Source organism: Saccopteryx leptura, chromosome 11 (genome assembly GCF_036850995.1).
Source record: "Saccopteryx leptura isolate mSacLep1 chromosome 11, mSacLep1_pri_phased_curated, whole genome shotgun sequence".
NCBI classification, from domain to species: Eukaryota; Metazoa; Chordata; class Mammalia; order Chiroptera; family Emballonuridae; genus Saccopteryx; species Saccopteryx leptura.
Window position 1 is genome coordinate 27,754,218 of NC_089513.1, and position 18,168 is coordinate 27,772,385.

An 18,168-nucleotide genomic window follows, 5' to 3' on the forward strand; every position below is an offset into this window, starting at 1 on the left:
TCCAGAATTGGTAGAAATATGGATAATAAAGGCTGTTCTGATGAAATGAGGAGCATGTTGTCGGACAGTGGATGAAAGGCCATCCTTGTTTGAAAGTGGCAAAGAACTCGGCTGAATTGTGTTTGTGTCCTAGTAGTTTGTGGAAGGTAGAAGTTGCAAGCAATCTGAAATTGAAGTGTTGGCAAAGGAAATAAAGCAAGGCATTGAAAGTGTTGCTCAGTTTCTCTCAAATGTTCAAGGAAAACACAAGAAGAGAGAGATGACTTAAAGATAGAATTGTTAAAAAAGAAAAAGAAGTTAAAAATGTAGACAATTCTCCGCCCATCCATATTGAAAAATGAGAAATCCTGTTTGGGGCAGAATAATCTCAAAGGCGGGACCAATGCTGCTAGGCTTTCACATTGAAGGTTTCACTTCCCAGTTTCTGGTGCCATGCTCCTCAGTTGTCCCAGATGCAGCTCCAGGGGCCCTGGTGCAATGTTTCCCTGCGTGGAGCAACGTACAGGGAACATGGCTACATTCGCATAGACTTCAAAAGATAGAGGCTCCTAGAGCTATGGGTCCAAAACCCAAGCAGAGGTTGGGGTTGGGGTAGAGCCATCATGCAGAGAATTCCTACGGCAAGGTCTATTAGAGCAGAGAGTGTGGGTCTGCCCCTGTGAACCTAGAATGGAGTGCAGTCCCAGCCAGAGAAAGAAAGCCACCTACATGTGACTTCGTGTCATGAGAGCTATATCAAGGGCTGCACTAAGCAATGTCATGGGGGTGGAGCCCACTAAAACTGTGGAGGTAGGACCATAGCCCCAGCGAAATCCGAAGGCAGGACTCACATCCTAGCATGCCTTCATGTTTTGGACTTGCTTAGGTTCTCTTACCACTTTCTTCACTCCTATTTCTCCCTTTTGGAATGGGGGTTTCCATCCTATGCCTGTTCCATAGTTGTACTTTGCAAGCACATAATGTGTTTGATTTCAAATGTTCATTATTGGAGATGAATTTGCCACAGAATAAATAATCTTACCCATATTTTATTTAGATGATATCTAGATGAGACTTTTGTCTTAGAATTTAAGTTGATGCTGGAACAGGTTAAGACTTTTGGAGCTATGAAACAATGTCTCTGTTTATTTGTTCTTATTCTTTTTCTTTCTATTCCTGAGACTGGATAAACTTAAAAATTAACCTGTTTTTAAGTTTGCTGATTCTTCTGCCTCTCCACCTGTTGTTAAGCCCCTCAAGTGAATTTTTCATCTTGATTATATTTTTCAACTCTAGTACAGTATTGCCATTCAAATTTTTAAAAATTATTTCTGTCTCTTTATTGATATTCTCTATGTGGTAAAACATCATTTTATATATATTTTTTAGTTGTTTAGGCATAGTTTCCTTTAGTTCTTTGAACATGTTTAAAATAACTGATATAAAGTCTTTGTCTAGTAACTCCAGTGTCTGGGTTTCTATAGGACTTTTCTATTGATATTAATCTTGTGTCTCGGCCATACTTACTTACTTACATGGCTCATGTTTTGTTATTATTGTTGAAAACTGTATATTTTAAACAATATAATATAACAAATTTAGAAAGCACACCCCACCCGCCATTTGTAATTGCTCTTGTTTTTTTAGAAATTTTCTAAAGCAACTCTCTAAAGTCTATATGCTTTGTCATGTGTGGCCACTGAAGTTTCTGCTTGGTTGCTTAGTGGTCAACTAAAGAGTGAACAGAGATTTTCTTGAACATGTAGAACAATAAGCTTCCAATTTTTGCTCAGGACTTCTGTGTGTTTGTTGGGGTATACCTCCAATAGGCAGTTGACAACTCTGCCTTAGGCCCTATTCCCTGCTTATGCAGAGACTCAATACAGCCAAAGGTTAGAATCTAGGGTTCTCTCAGGGATTTTCTGAGCATGTGCATAACTCTGGGCACACTCACAAACTTACATATGTGTGTGGTCTTCGGCTACCCAGAAATATGTTGGACCTTTCCAAAGTAGATCAATTGTCTTTAATTGTTTTTGACAAATGCATGAGGAAAAGGCTTTTTCACACTGGGAGAGCTCCTTTTCAGATTAAATAATGACAAGCTTCCAAGTTGTGTCTTTTAGGGAGCACTGTAACTTTAATTATTTTTTCAAACAAGTGACTTTGATTTTCAAAGTTATAATAAACTGGATATGGAGGAAGAGAATAGGAAAATGGCATGTTGAAATGACACAAAGCTTGCTGATCTTAAGAATCAGTAGATTTTCTTGAATTTTGTTCCTCATATTGTTGTAAGATTTGGTTGATTTCCAGAATTCTGAAAAGTTAATTCTGACAGATTTGCCATTTTTTTCATATCTTGGGGTAAAAAATTTTGGAGGTCCCTAATTGACCATTTTTACTAACAGACCCCATTATGTTCTTTTTATTTTTCTTAGATTTTATTTATTCATTTTGTAGAGAGTGGAGAGAGAGAAAAAGAGAGAGAGAGAGAGAGAGAGAGAGAGAGAGAGAGAATGAGGGGGAGGGGAGCAGGGAGCATCAGCAAGCATTGACTGGGCAAACCTGGGGTTTTGAACCAGTGACCTCAGCATTCCAGGTCGACGCTTTACCCACTGTGTAAACTTAGGTCAGGCTTTAAAAAATAAATATCTGCCTTAACTTTAATATTGATAGACAGCTATGGAGAGTGTAAAATTGGCATGTAAAAAAATCTTCTTACAGAATTTATTGGGAAGATTTATTGTTTTATTTCCATATATTAAAAATAAGAATTTAATACTTTCTAAAACATAGTTATTTTCACTTTAATGTACAGTATTCCTTATAGGTTACATTGCCTCAATTCCTGATTGGCTACATAGATGGTTTTCATTATATGGAAATACTCACACATTGATATTCTCACAGATCTTTACTAGACCAATAAATATTCCCCTTTCCAAGTGAGGTGTAAAAAAATAGCCTGAATAGAAAACCATAGCATAGAATAAGCAACATGTTCCAGCTACAGAAGGGCAAAGCTTATAGAAAACTGCTGAAGATGAGTGATGAACAGTGGAAACTAGTAATCAGGCTGCATTCACAGGTAGAACTTGTTAGTATTATAAACGTATACCATATCCAAACCTTAAAAAGAAACCCTACAAACATATAGGACTATAGAAGTTTTATTGATTTCCCTTTTTAATAAATAAAGAAAATGCAGTAGCTGTGATCATTGGTAGAAGTTTTATAGCTCTACTTTAATTACAGGGGTGCTTCCTCTATATTTCTTTTTGTTCAAGTAATATAAATATGCAAAATGCCAATTTCATGTGCTGTTAATTTAATTCTCAACAATAAAACCTTACTTTTACAGATAGAAATGAAATTACACTTACTATGCCCTTTTAATCTATCAATTAAATACTATTTTTTTCATCCCCCAAAAAACCCTGCACATTATTTGGCATTTTTCCTCATCTCTCAGCAAAATTAAAAATAGGAAGTACTTAACTGCAGTAAGTCTAGCAAATTCTGTCACTTAAAGTTGTTGGCACAATGACTGAGAGCCATTGTATTGAGGTTCATACCTCCAATGAGATGATAAGTTTTGAGGAGATGTATGGTGTTACTTCTACATTTAATGGGTTATGTAAAGCATGATATTTTCTTGGCAATTATGTATTGTAAAAGCACCTACAATCTTTTAACTCAGTTCTAGGTGACTTTATGTCACTCGTGTCCCATTTTCTTTAACATTCTTCATAGAAAATAATCACTAAGCTTAATTTGTGAAATAAAAAAAAATTTGTCTGAGATATATATAAAAATAATACTATAAGAGAACTATTCCTCTCCCATTGACTTGAATGCTGTCCAGATGATTTCAAAGCACTCTAACCAAGGATATACATTGGCTTTGTCCTGACTAAATAAACACTCATATAATATTATCTCTGAACTTCTACTTGTCCAGGCTTCTTGTTCTCTTTCTAGGCTCCATATATACAGAAATCCAGTGTTCAAAACACAGGTTAGGTTATAGGAACTGACTTTTAGATATTATTAAAAGTTTTATTTAAAGTTATAAATTTATATGTACACACATATAGACACATATGTGTGTATGTATGTATTTAAAATGTAGATATTTGAAAAGAAAAACAAGTCAAAAATAACCCCTTTCTATCCTACTATGGGAGAAAAAGGAGAAAAAGAAAATATCAGTCATTGTAATTTAAATATAAAATTATATAAAACCAAAGTTATGAAATAGTATTATATAATTCTATGGCAATAACTTTGAAAATTTAGAAAAGGTCAACATTTCTAGAAACATAAAAATTAGCAATATTAACTTTATAGAAATAGGTAATATGCAGGGTAGTTACTTTAGAAGATACTGGAATGCTGTTTTAACATCTGCCATTAAAATAGTCAAGGGCTAGTTGGTTTTTTTTTAGAACTTTTATGAAAGCTTTAATGAATATATAATTCCAACAATATTTAAGATATTCTAGGTGTTATAAAATATGGATATCTTGCCTAGTCATTTTATTAAAGCAATGCAATTTTTTTTTATATAATTTTATTTTTTTAATGGGGTGACATCAATAAATCAGGATACATATATTCAAAGATAACAAGTCCAGGTTATCTTGTCCTTCAATTATGTTGCATACCCACCACCCAAAGTCAGATTGTCCTCTGTCACCTTCTATCTTGTTTTCTTTGTGCCCCTCCCCACCCCCTATCCCTCTCCCATTCCCCCCTCCCCCCCGTAACCACCACACTCTTATAAATGTCTCTTAGTTTCACTATTATGTCCCACCTACGTATGGAATAATACAGTTCCTGTTTTTTTCTGATTTACTTATTTCGCTTCGTATCATGTTATCAAGATCCCACCATTTTGCTGTAAATGTTCCGATGTCATCATTTCTTATGGCTGAGTAGTATTCCATAGTGTATATGTGCCACATCTTCTTTATCCAGTCATCTATTGATGGGCCACTGTGAACAATGCAAAGCAATGCAATTTTAAACTAACAATATAACAAAACTAAAACCCTAAAACAAAGAAAAGCCTATAAAACAATCCTAAATATAAGACTAAAAGGAATTATTCTTCATAATTTATTAACACGTATAATGCAATGGTGTATTAAAATACTATCTCAATGTTATTTATTCCATAAACACAAGGATGATTCAGTATTAGGAAATCAATAAATGTAGGCAATATCTAAGGAAATTCCAGGGGGAAAACATAAACACTATATTCTGAATAATATTTCCATGACATCCATCAATCATTACTCATTAAACAACAAACAAACAAAAACTCTAATCAAAGTGGAACAGAAAAAGAGCATGTTAGTTTTTATAAATCATTTTAAATCATGATTTAAACACTTTAAATGGGAGAACTGCTATTTCCTTAAATCAGAAACAAAAAGAAAAGGCCCCTCATTTAATAATGCATCCTGGTTTTAACAGTTCTACAATTATTTATTCATTCAACAAATACTAATTGCATACTTCATATGAACCAGGTACTGAATATATACAATAAAAAGGGGCATAACCTTAGTTCTTGTAAAATTATCTCCTCTTGTGGGAGACACGGAAAGTAAATAAGTAAAGGATATAGGATATAAAATAATAATAAGAGCTAAGGACAAATTCAATACAAGAAATGAAATCTTGCTATGTTTCTTAAAATTATGTAGAAATACTCTTCAACTTATATATCCATTCTTGGAAATCTATTTTCTAAATATATTGTAAAAAGTTTAATTAGTGACAAAATAGTTCTAACAAAATGAATGGTTATTAAAAATTTGAACAAATGTTGGTAAATCCTTACCAAGGAGTATTATTTAATCATTTAAATGAATGAATTAGATGTCAACCAAGCACTTGAATAGATATTTTACATTTTGTTATTAAGAGAAGAAATAAAGATGTAAGTAGGAGATACCATTTTGATAGAACAAATAATAGCAAAGAAAAAATTGTGTATGTGTGCATGTTAATCAATAGATCTGCATACATAAATGCACTAATAAGAATTATATGGAAAACATAAAATAGTAAGATGAATGGTTACTGTGAAGATGAAAAAAGCCAACTAATCCAAATGATAACAGTATATATAATATTATTTAATTTATGAAGTTTATGAGGATCTAAGAGGAATGGTTATGAGAATGTGTATGATGATTCTTAGATGGTAGAATCATAGGTAATTTTTGTCTTATTCACTGTATAATTTTAATAATAAAAACTTTAATAATAACAGTCATCTGTGTAGACAATGCATATGAGGTTCTGATTTTCATGTAGAGTTACCCAGAATGCAACTTGTTACGTAAGAAGTCCTTGCCATAAACAGTGAACAAAAGCTAAAGTCTATGTCACCCAAAAGCATACTCCCAGAAACACGTATTTTCACATGCCTTGAACATACAATGAGATTCAAGTCTGGAACGTCAGATAAAGAGATGAGTGTATTTTATCCACACCCGATAGCCTATCTTTTCTTTATCCACTAAGAAGACCAAATTAACCAGCATAGCTTTTTAAGATGAAAAATCAACTTGCCTTTGCATCCCTTGAAGGCCTTCCAAGCATGAATTTCGGTTACAGGATTTGTTACTCTAGAAATGGCTAAAGTAAATCATGCCGTTTAAGATGACAAATGTAGCATGCACACTACCATTGCTCTCCCTGCTTCGCCTTCAGTTCAGATTTGTTTTTCTCATCAAAATGCAAAATACAGTTTGAAAAAGTAAGCTTGGTCCCAAGTGTTTATCATGAAGTTTATTTGTATTGTCAGCCCTCAGATGCATGAGACAGTGGGTCTAGTCTGAGCAGGCATCTGAGTGTTTATGGATTACGCCCCACCTCGGGAGTGGATGGGAGAATGCCAGCCTTTCCCTGCTGGGGAAGGTCCACGTGTACACATAGCAGTTTCCTGCTCCTGACTCATATGTTGGTGATTTTAAATCTTAAGTATAATAACAATGGTCCGTTAAGATTTTGCACATCAGATTGGCTGGTGGTTCTGTCCGCCCAGCATATTCACCTTCCCTGTCTTGAGGGAGGAGCCATGAATATTTCCATCTCAGGGTCAGACCCAGGCATGTTTTCACTTTAACTTCATAGAAGCACCTTGAGTGAGAGAGTCTAATAGGAGACAATATGATATAAAATGATATAATACAGTACAGTACAGTACAGCACAGCAAAATATATTTTCTTAGGAAAAATTTTACAGAAATTTTTTCCTTTTAACGTCATTTTCCTTCAATGTTATTATGTGTCAGGGTCAGTGAACTGTGACAACAGTATCTTTTAAAGCATCTAAAGAAAATAACTGTACAATTATGATGCCTTTGAGAGAAATTAAAATAAAAAAAAAATTTTCAGCAGATCAAACTTGTTCTTATTTATTTATTTGTTTTATTTTTTTAAGAGAGAGAAGGGGAGATAGTGAGACAGACTCCCACATGTGCCCCAACTGGAATTCACCTGGCAACACCTGCCTGGAGACAGTGCTTGAATCAACAAAGCTATTTTTATTTTTGTTTTTTAATTTTTTTATTTTTATTGATTTTAATTTATTGTGTTTACATAGATTCAAGTATCCCACCAAATATATATCCACCCCATCCCCATGTTCCCCTCGACACAACCTTTGCCCCCTCCCAATGCCTTCTCCCCTTCCCTCTAGGATTTGCTGTCCTTCTGTCTATAATGCTGTGTTATGTATATAAAATTTTACTAATCTCCTTTCTTTCTCTGATCCCATCCTCTCATCCCCTTTCGCTCTGTCCGCTTTCCCTCTGGTCCCTTTGATCCTGTCTCTGCCTCTATTCTTTTCCTCAGTTTACATTGTTCATTAGATTCCTCAAATGAGTGAGGTCATATAGTATTTTTCTTTCTCTGTCTGGCTTATCTCACTTAGCATAATAGTCTCCAGGTCCATCCATGTTGTCACAAAAGGTAAAATTTCCTTCTTTTTCACAGCCACATAGTATTCCATTTGTGTATATGTACCACAGCTTTTTAATCCCTTGTCCACTGACGGACACTTGGGCTGTTTCCAGATCTTGGCTGTTGTAATGTACATAGAAAACCCTACAATCTCAGTCAAAAAAATACTGGACCTGATAAATGAATTCAGCAAGGTGGCAGGATATAAAATTAATATTCAGAAATCAGTGGCATTTTTATACACCAACAATGAACTATCTGAAAGAGAAATTAAGAAAATAATCCCCTTCACTATTGCAACAAAAAGCATAAAGTACGTAGGAGTAAATTTAACCAAAGAGGTTAAAGACTTGTACCTTTTTACCAATCTAAGAGATCTAAGTTTATTACCTGAGTTATCAAGATATAAGAGACTTGCTTATGAGAGTTTAAGAATTCTGAATTTCATTCATTGAAATTGGACCTATACCATTTTTAAATGAATATATAATATTTCATAATGATCATATATCCACATAGTTATGATAATTTTGAAAGAATCAATAGTTTTCTGTGTTTCCAGGTACACATTTTTCTAATACAAGGCAGTGGTTTTTAAACATTTGTACAGCATGATCATTTTAACACAAGATTTTAACTGGAACCTCAATACTTGAAACAATATGTAAATTCCTTATATACTTTAATTTGAGGTTGTTGCAAGGAAATGAATAGTTATTACAGTTGCACTCACACCCTTCCACTGGGCTCTAAGTTTCAGGGTAGGATGAACTAGAAATCATTTCTTACAATTGCATAGCTTCTGTGGCCCACCTGAAAAATAAACTTTTCCGATGCTTTTTTTTACACAGGTTTTTCAAGGACATTCAATGGAGCTATGAACAAATGCCAAGAATTTCTAGTAGACCTGGAAGAAATAACAAATGAGCATTTCTCTTTTAGTCAGTGTAAATCATAAGCTTAAATTCTCTTCTGCTCACTCTGCCCACCCTCTTTTGCTTTATTATGTCCACATGTGTGAGTTGGGAGAAACATATAAAATGGACTGTTCATTAAGAAAAGAAAACCTCAGCCCTTAAATCATGAATTTATGCAATTTTTAACTGTTTTTAACAAGCACAAAATGGTTCATGGGAATTATGCAAGTATATATCATTTTAATTTGAATCATTGTGGAATCATAAAAGACTCAGTCCTTTAATTTTGTGCCTTCAAGTCAGCTACTTTGATTAAAAAATAATAAAGCATGAGAGCCGTAGGGTCCTCACAGATTCTCGGCGCTATCGTGGCTCCCTGATCTTCCGTGCTAATTATCCTCATTAATATTAATAAAAGGCTGATAGGCCATTGCAAAGCATGATACGAAAAGCAGGAAATTAATTGCTTGTAGTATTTTTATGCTTATTTTGCACAAAGAAAATAATGCCTCAGGACTGACTATCAGCTAATCAATAGTATCAACTATGTTGAAAATGAGCACCTTTGGTTTTCTTTTCCATAAATCTCTGTTAAACCTTAGATTCATGAAAGACCAGTGAATGCTCTTGAAAGTAACAGGAAAGAATAAAAATTGTCTTATTTTAGCTGACACTCTATTTGGGGAGAGGAATGCCACTTACAATTGACCCTTAAACAATGTGGGGATTCGAGATGACAATCCCTGTGCAGTTGAAAATCTGCATAAAACATTTGACTATCCAAAAACTTCATTTTCCTTTGGTGTCCACAGGGTTTGATTCCAGAACCTCCAACAGATACCAAAACTTGGGGATTCTCAAGTTCTTTACAGAAAATGCCATGTATCAGTGCATAGTCAGCCCTCTGCATCCAAAAAAATTATATTTATTGAAAAATATCTTCTCTAAAGTAGATTGTGCAGTTCAAATCTGTATAGTTCAAAAATCAACTGTGTGTGAGTGTGTGTATTGGGAATTTCAGGTTGGGCAATCATTTCAATTATTACATTCTAGGTGGTTTTGCCTTTTTTGAGTCAACTTGAAATTTGGAAGATAAGGGCATTTTGTAAGTTAAATAAGTCATTTTGGGGATTCCACATCAATCCTTTTGGTTGATTGAATAAATCAATCAGTTTTATTGACTTAAAAATACTTTCATTAATTAGTCTTGATATTTTAAGGCCAAATTTATTACTTATCAGTTGAATGTGTGTTGAGTCTTAAAATTTCAATTCAGGTTAAAAAAATCTTAGAATGAGAGGTCTTCTTTCTTCACACTGGTGACTGGAGAAGAATGCTTCTTATTCTGCTGTTCCTGTCTTACTTGTGTAAAACATAAACTTTACTATAATTTTATCATTAAAAAGTCATTGACATATATGACATGATAAGTTTAATATGACTTTGTCCCTGATGTGGCCATGCTTATTTCTTCTAAAACTTTCAATAGTGTCAGTACATTGATTGGTTCCCATGCCATACCAAATGAGGCCAATCACTAGGTGTTTAATAAATCAGTTGCACACAGGTAATTTAAATAAAAATACATTGAATAAATGATTTTCATGCAAATAATATTTTCTAAGAAAGTTAGCTCAAAAAATAATTTATGCATTTTTAGAAAATGATCAAAATAACAAATGGGCACAGATAACATAATTTGTATAAATATATGGTATTTAAAATAATTTAACCCCACTGACCAGATGGTGGCACATTGGATAAAGCATTGCATGAGGACCTAGGTTAGAAATGCCGAGGTTACAGGCTTGGGCTTGAGTGTAGGCTCATCCATCTTGAGTGCAGACTCACCAGCTTGAGCATGGGATTATAGACACGACCCCATGGTTGCTGGCTTAAGCCAAAAAATCACTGGCTTGAGCCAAGGGTCACTTGCTCTGCTGTAAATCCCCCCCATCAAGGCATTTATGAGAAAGCAGTCAGTAAACACTATGGTGCTTCAATGAAGAATTGGTGCTTCTCATCTTTTTCCCTTTCTGTCTGTCTGTCCCTATCTGTCCCTCTCTCTGTCTCTATCACAAATAATAATAATAATAATAATAATAATAATAATAATAATTTGATCTCAAATTCTGACAATTCATAGAGTTATAAAGCAAAAATTCCAATCCAGCAAAATAATCTGCTTGGCATAAAATCTCTCCAAGCTATATGTAAATATGGATAACCACTTCCAAGTAAAGGAATAGTTACTGAATGAGTAACATCTCTATGTAGGTTGCAAGCCAAATTGCCAAATTAAAAAAATAATAAACACAAGTCCAGCATAAGAACTAGCAACACAGGCTGCCATACCTCTTTGAATATGTTAACTTCAATTCTTAACCAAATAACCCAGTAAAGCTACAAAGTAGAGATTAAAATAGCGTTCTAGAAAAGGTTTTTTAAAAAAGACCTGGGATTGCAGCAAATATCAGCATTTTCACAATCAAAATGGCTTGGACTTACAAAATGTCCACCTCAAGATTAGCTTTCAGGGGTGGCAAGATGGCGATGGAATAGGCAGAGGTACCAACTTCCACCTCCCAGAACCAAAGTGGATTACAACTTAATTTGAAGAACCATCATCTGGAAAAATACAACTTTGGACTAAACTAAGAGGACTCTTTAACCAAGGAACACTGAAGAAGCCACACTGAGACTGGTAGGAAAAGCAGAAATGCAGAGAGGGCTGCCTAGCTCCCAGGAGCAAATGGCAGCCTGGAGGGACTTGCATGGCAGGAAGAGAGTTTCGTGGAGAGGGGAGGATCCTGGGCCCCTGGAACAAAGCCCCAGCCTGCAGCCCCAGAGACTAGAAGAAGCGTATGGACAGTGTTTAGCTGTGAAACAAGTCAGGATACTGTTTGTGTGAAAGAGACAGATTTCTCAGAACCAGGATTCTTCTTAAAGGGTCTGTGCAGAAAACCTCTTTCACAACCACTAACTCAGGACTCTGGGGGACAGAGAGATAGGAGAGGACCGGAGCAGCAGGAAGAGAGTTTAATCTATGACGCACAGGGAGAAACACTTTGAGGGACAGCCAACCTAACCCCTGGGCTGAGTGACCCCCAAATCTAAAGTGAATATATCCCTTGAACCAGCAGTACCAGCAAAGAGAAGCAGGACACCAGCCAAACAAGCTTTCCTGTGGCACTCAGAGAAGAGTTGCTTAGAAGGAGGGAGTGTTCAGGAATACAGTATTGAGTGCTGAGGTCTGAGAAGCAGCACCCCCACCCACACTGCTTAGGGATCTCCGGAGGGCAGATGGTGGCAGGACGCGGAAGCATGGTCCCGTCAGCAATGCGGAAATGAGCCAGCCACGACTGAGGCCTGCTGTGAGTTCAGTCTCACCCGTCAAGAGCATAAGGGGAGCAGGAAACTGGTCCAATCTGGCTGCAGGTTGGGTGAGCAAGAGTGGTCCTGCCTGCAATCCTGCCCACAGGGGAAAGGTGAAAGCCCAGGAACTGCAGAGACCTGTGGCTGAGCACAGACGCACAGCCTCACCTAACTCATGGGGCTGGGGCTTGCAGCAGGCATGGGAGCATGGCCCTGGATGCGAAGGCGGGGTGAAAGCCATGGAACAGGTGGAGACCCACGGCTAAGCATAGATGCACAGTCCCAACAGTGGTGCCAAGGCTTATGGTCCAGAGTGGCACGCAGCCCCACCCATGGGGGCAGAGCGAAGGTCAATGCCGCCCGAGGCTTGTAGACCCTGCACGTGAACACAGCCTCTCCCGTAGAGGAAAGTTGGAAATCTCAGCGACTGCTGCAGCAGGCCGGTAATGGAAATGACCATACCTGAACACTCAAGGGAGCAGCAGAGGAGGTAGTGGACCTGCAGACAGACCACACCTAGGGAACACAGAGGCCACACTCATTGGACTTCAGTAGCCACACACTTCTTATACACAGACAAAATGGGAAGGTAGAGAAATATAACCCAACTGAATCAAAAGAGATCCCCAGAAAAGGACTTGAACAAGTCAGATATAACCAAATTACTGGATGCAGAGTTTAAAATAATGATTGTTAGGATGCTCAAAGATCTTAGAACAACAATAGATGGACATAAAAAACACCAAAGTAAAGAGATAACAAGTATAAAAAAAGACATTGAAATAATAAAAAACAATCAGTCAGAAATGACAAATACAATATCAGAAATTAAGACCACAATGGAAGGATTTAAAAGTAGGATGGATAAAGCTGAGGATGGAATCAGCGAGTTAGAGGACAAGATAAACAAAGGCATGGAAGCAGAGAAGAAAAAGAAAAGACACTCAAAAAGTCTGAGAGAACTCTAAGAGAGCTCTGTGACAACATGAAGAGAAATAACCTCTGCATCATAGGGGTTCCTGAAGAAGAAGAGAAAGAACAAGAGATAGAGATTTTGTTTAATCAAATCATAGCTCAAAACTTTTCTAAATTGATGCAGGAAAAAGTCACACAAGTTCAAGAAGCACTGAGATTTCTATTAAAGAGAAACCCAAAGAAATCTACACCATGACAATCATAATTAAAATGCCAAAGCTTAGAGATGAAGAGAAAATATTAAAATCTGCTAGAGAAAAAAAGATGTCACCTAAAAAGGAGCACCCATAAGGAAGACATCTGACTTCACAACAGAAACACTGGAGGCCAGAGGGAATGGCAAAAATATTCAAAGTAATGCAGAACCAGAGCCAACAACCAAGACTACTTTATTGAGCAAAGCTATTGTTTAAAATTGAAGGAGACATAAAAAGCTTCCCAGACAAAAAACAAACAAACAAACAAACAAAAAATGCAACTCAAGGAATTTATTACAACCAAACCAATGCTGCAAGAAATGTTAAGGGGCCTATTGTAAACAGATTAAAGGGGAAAGAGAATAGAGCAAAGGAGGAATGCAGCTTTATAGAATAAAATGGCAAGAAATAACTACTTATCAATAATAACCTTAAATGTAAATTAATTAAATGATCCAATCAAAAGACATAGAGTAGTTGCATGGATAAGAAAACAATACCCATACATATGCTGACTATAAGAGACACACCTCAAAACAAAAGATGCACATACACCGAAGGTAAAAAAATGGAAAAAAATATTTCATGCAAGTGGAAATGAATAAAAAGCTGGGGTAGTAATATTTATTTCAGACAAAACAAACTTTAAAACAAAGGATATAGTAATAGATAAAGAAGGTCACTACATAATGATAAAGGGAGAAATCCATCAAGAAGACATAACCATTATAAATATCTACGCACCTAATATAGGAGCACCCAAATATATAAAGCAGACTTTGATGGATATAAAGGGCGAGATCAACAGCAATACTATAATAGTAGGGAATTTCAATACCCCACTAACATCACTAGATAGATCCTCAAGAAAGAAATTAACAATGAAAAATCAGACTTAAAGGACACACTAGATCATCTGGATTTAATAGATATCTTCAGAACCTTTCACCCTAAAGCAGCAGAATATGCATTCTTTTCAAGTGCTCACGGTACATTCTCTAGAATACATCACATGCTAGGGCACAAAAGTGGTCTGAACAAATTTAAGAAGATTGAAATCATATCAAGCATTTTCTCTGATCACAATGGCATGAAACTGGAAATCAACCACAACAGAAAAACTGAAAAATACACAAACACTTGGAAACTAAATAGCATGTTATTAAATAACAAATGGCTTAGCAATGAGATCAAAGAAAAAATAAGAAAATTCCTAGAAACAAATGATAATGAGCATACAACAGCTCAAAATTTATGGGTCACTGCAAAAGCAGTACTGAGAGGGAAGTTAATAGCATTACAGGCATACCTTAAAAAGCTAAAAAAAAAAAAGCTCAAATAAACAACTTAACCCTGCATCTAAAAGAACTAGAAAAAAACAGCAAGTAAAACCCAGAGGTAGTAGAAATAATAAAGATCAGAGTGGATATAAATGACATAGAGGCTAAAGAAACAATAGAAAAAATCAATAAAACCAGGAGCTGGTTCTTTGAAAAAGTAAACAAGATCGAAGAACCTTTAGCCAGGCTCACCAAGAGAAAAAGAGAGAACACTCAAATAAATAAAATTAGAAATGAGAGTGGAGAAATAACAACTGACACAACAGAAATACAAAGCGTTGTAAGAAAATACTATGAAGAACAGTATGCTAAAAAATTAGACAACCTAGATGAAATGGACAAATTTCTTGAAACATATAATCTTTTAAAAATCAATCAGGAAGAATCAGAAAACCAAACAGACCAATTACAACAAATGAGATTGAAACAGTTATCAAAAAACTCCCAACAAACAAAAGTCTGGGGCCAGATGGCTTCAAAAGTGAATTCTACCAAATATTCAAAGAAGAACTAACTCCTATCCTTCTCCAGCTATTTCAACAAATACAAGAGGAAAGAAGACTTCCAAGCTCCTTTTATGAGGTGAGCATTATTCTGATGTCAAAACCAGGCAAAGACAACACAAAGAAAGAAAATTTTAGGCAATATCCCTGATGAATTTAGAAGCTAAAATCCTCAACAAAATATTAGCAAACTGGATCCAGCAATATATGAAAAAAATCATACACCATGATCAAGTGGGATTTATTCTGGGGAGGCAAGGCTGGTACAATATTCGCAAATCAATCAATGTGATTCATCACATAAACAAAAGGAAGGAGAAAAACCACAGGATAATTTCAATAGATGCAGAAAAAGCATTTGATAATATCCAGCACCCATTCATGATCAAAACTCTCAGCAAAGTGGGAATACAGGGAACATACCTCAACATGATAGAGGCCATTAATGACAAACTGACAGCCAACATCATACTCAATGGGGAAAAATTAAAAGCAATCCCCTTCAGATTAGGAACAGGGCAGGTGAGCCCCCTTTCACCACTCTTATTTAACATAATTCTGGAAGTTCTAGCCACAGCAATCAGACAAGAAGAAGAAATAAAAGGCATTCAAATTGGAAAAGAAGAAGTAAAACTATCATTATTTGCAGTATTGTATATAGAAAACCCTAAAGTCTCAGTCAAAAAACTACTTGACTGATAAATGAATTCAGCAAAATGGCAGGATATATAATTAATACTCAGAAATCAGAGGCATTTTTATACACCAACAATGAACTGTTGGAAATAGAAATTAAAGAAAGAATCCCCTTCACTCTTGCAACAAAAAAAATAAAGTACCTAAGAGTAAATTTAACCAAGGAGATTAAAGACTTGTATTTGGAAAATTATAAAACATTGATAAAAGAAATCAAGGAAGATACAAACAAGTGGAAGCATATACCATACTCATGGTTAGGAAGAATAAACATCATTAAAATGTCTTATTACACAAAGCAATTTATAAATTTAACGCAATACCAATTAAAATACCAATGACACTCTTTAAAGTTATAGAACACATATTCCAAAAGTTTATATGGAACTATAAAAGAACACGAATAACCTCAGCAATCTTGAAAAGTAAGAATAAAGTGGGAGGCATCCCACTTCCTGATATCAAGTTATATTACAAGGCCATTGCACTCAAAACAGCCTGGTACTGGCATAAGAACAGACACATAGATCAATGGAACAGAACAGAGAACCCAGGAATAAACCCACACCTTTACGGACAACTGATATTTGACTAAAGAGGTAAGAGCATACAATGCAGTAAAGACAGCCTCTTCAACAAATGGTGTTGGGAAAACTGGACAGCTACCTGCAAAGAAATGAAACTAGACCACCAACTTACACCATTCACAAAAATAAACTCAAAATGGATAAAAAAAGTTAAATGTACGCCGTAAAACCATAAGCATTTTAGAAGAAAACATAGGCAGTAAGCTCTCTGACATCTCTTGCAGCAATATATTTGCTGATTTATCTCCACAGGCAAGTGAAATAAAAGACGGGTTAAACAAATGGGACTATATCAAACTAAAAAGCTTTTGCACAGCTAAGGACAATAAGAACAGAATAAAAAGGCAAAGTACACAATGGGAGAAAATATTAGACAATACGTCTGATAAGGGGTTAATAATAAAAATTTATTAAGAACTTGTAAAACTCCACACCAGGAAGATAAACAATCCAATCAAAAAATGGGCAAAAGAAATGAATAGACACTTCTCCAAAGAGGACATACAGATGGCCAATAGGCATATGAAAAAGTGCTCAACATCACTAATCATTAGAGAAATGCAAATTAAAACCACAATGAGATATCACCTCACACCAGTCAGAATGGTGCTCATCAACAAAACAACACAGAATAAGTGCTGGCGAGGATGTGAAGAAAAGGGAACCCTTCTGCACTGCTGGTGGGAATGCAGACTGGTGCAGCCACTGTGGAAAACAGTATGGAGATTCCTCAAAAAATTAAAAATCGAACTGCCTTTTAACCCAGCTATGCCACTTTTAGGAATATACTCCATAAACACCATAGCACTGTTTCAAAAGGAAAAATGCACCCCCATGTTTGTGGCACCATTGTTTACAATAGAAAGATCTGAAAACAGCCTAAGTGTCCGTCAGTGGACGAGTGGATTAAAAAGCAGCGGTACATATATACAATGGAATACCTTTAGCGACAACATGGATGGATCTGGAAACTATTATGTTAAGTGAAATAAGCCAGGCAGAAAAAGAAAAATATCATATGACCTTACTCATTTGAGGAATCCAATGAACAATGTGAACTGAGGAATGGAATTGAGACAGAGAGATCAAAGGGACCAGAGGAAAAGAGGACGGAGGGAAAGGGAATAATAAGTTGGGATAAACCTGAATGGAAGGGGGAGGGCGGTATGGAAAGGGGGGCAAGGGAGATGCTGAGAGTAATATGGGGGAAAGGGGATGCATTGGGGGCAATACTAGAATCTGTGTAAACACAATAAATTAAAATCAATTAAAAAAGATTAGCTTTTATTTTGAACTCTACACATTTAAGAAGCTAACATCAGGATATTCATGGCATTGTAAATTTAGAGCTTTAACTTACTAATTACGTCTTGGGAGATAAATGGTTTTGAAGTAGATAATAGATTTAAAATCCTCTACAAAAACATAACTTTATTAGCACATTAGACAATAAATCTCAATGAAATTTGTAAAATTTAGAAAGTTTCAGAAAGCAATGTTAGTGATGTGACGTTTTATTTTTTTATATAACCAGTTATTAAACACTAATTCTTCATTTATTTATATTTATGAATTTTCCATAAACATAAAGGTACTTTAAACCTAAACAA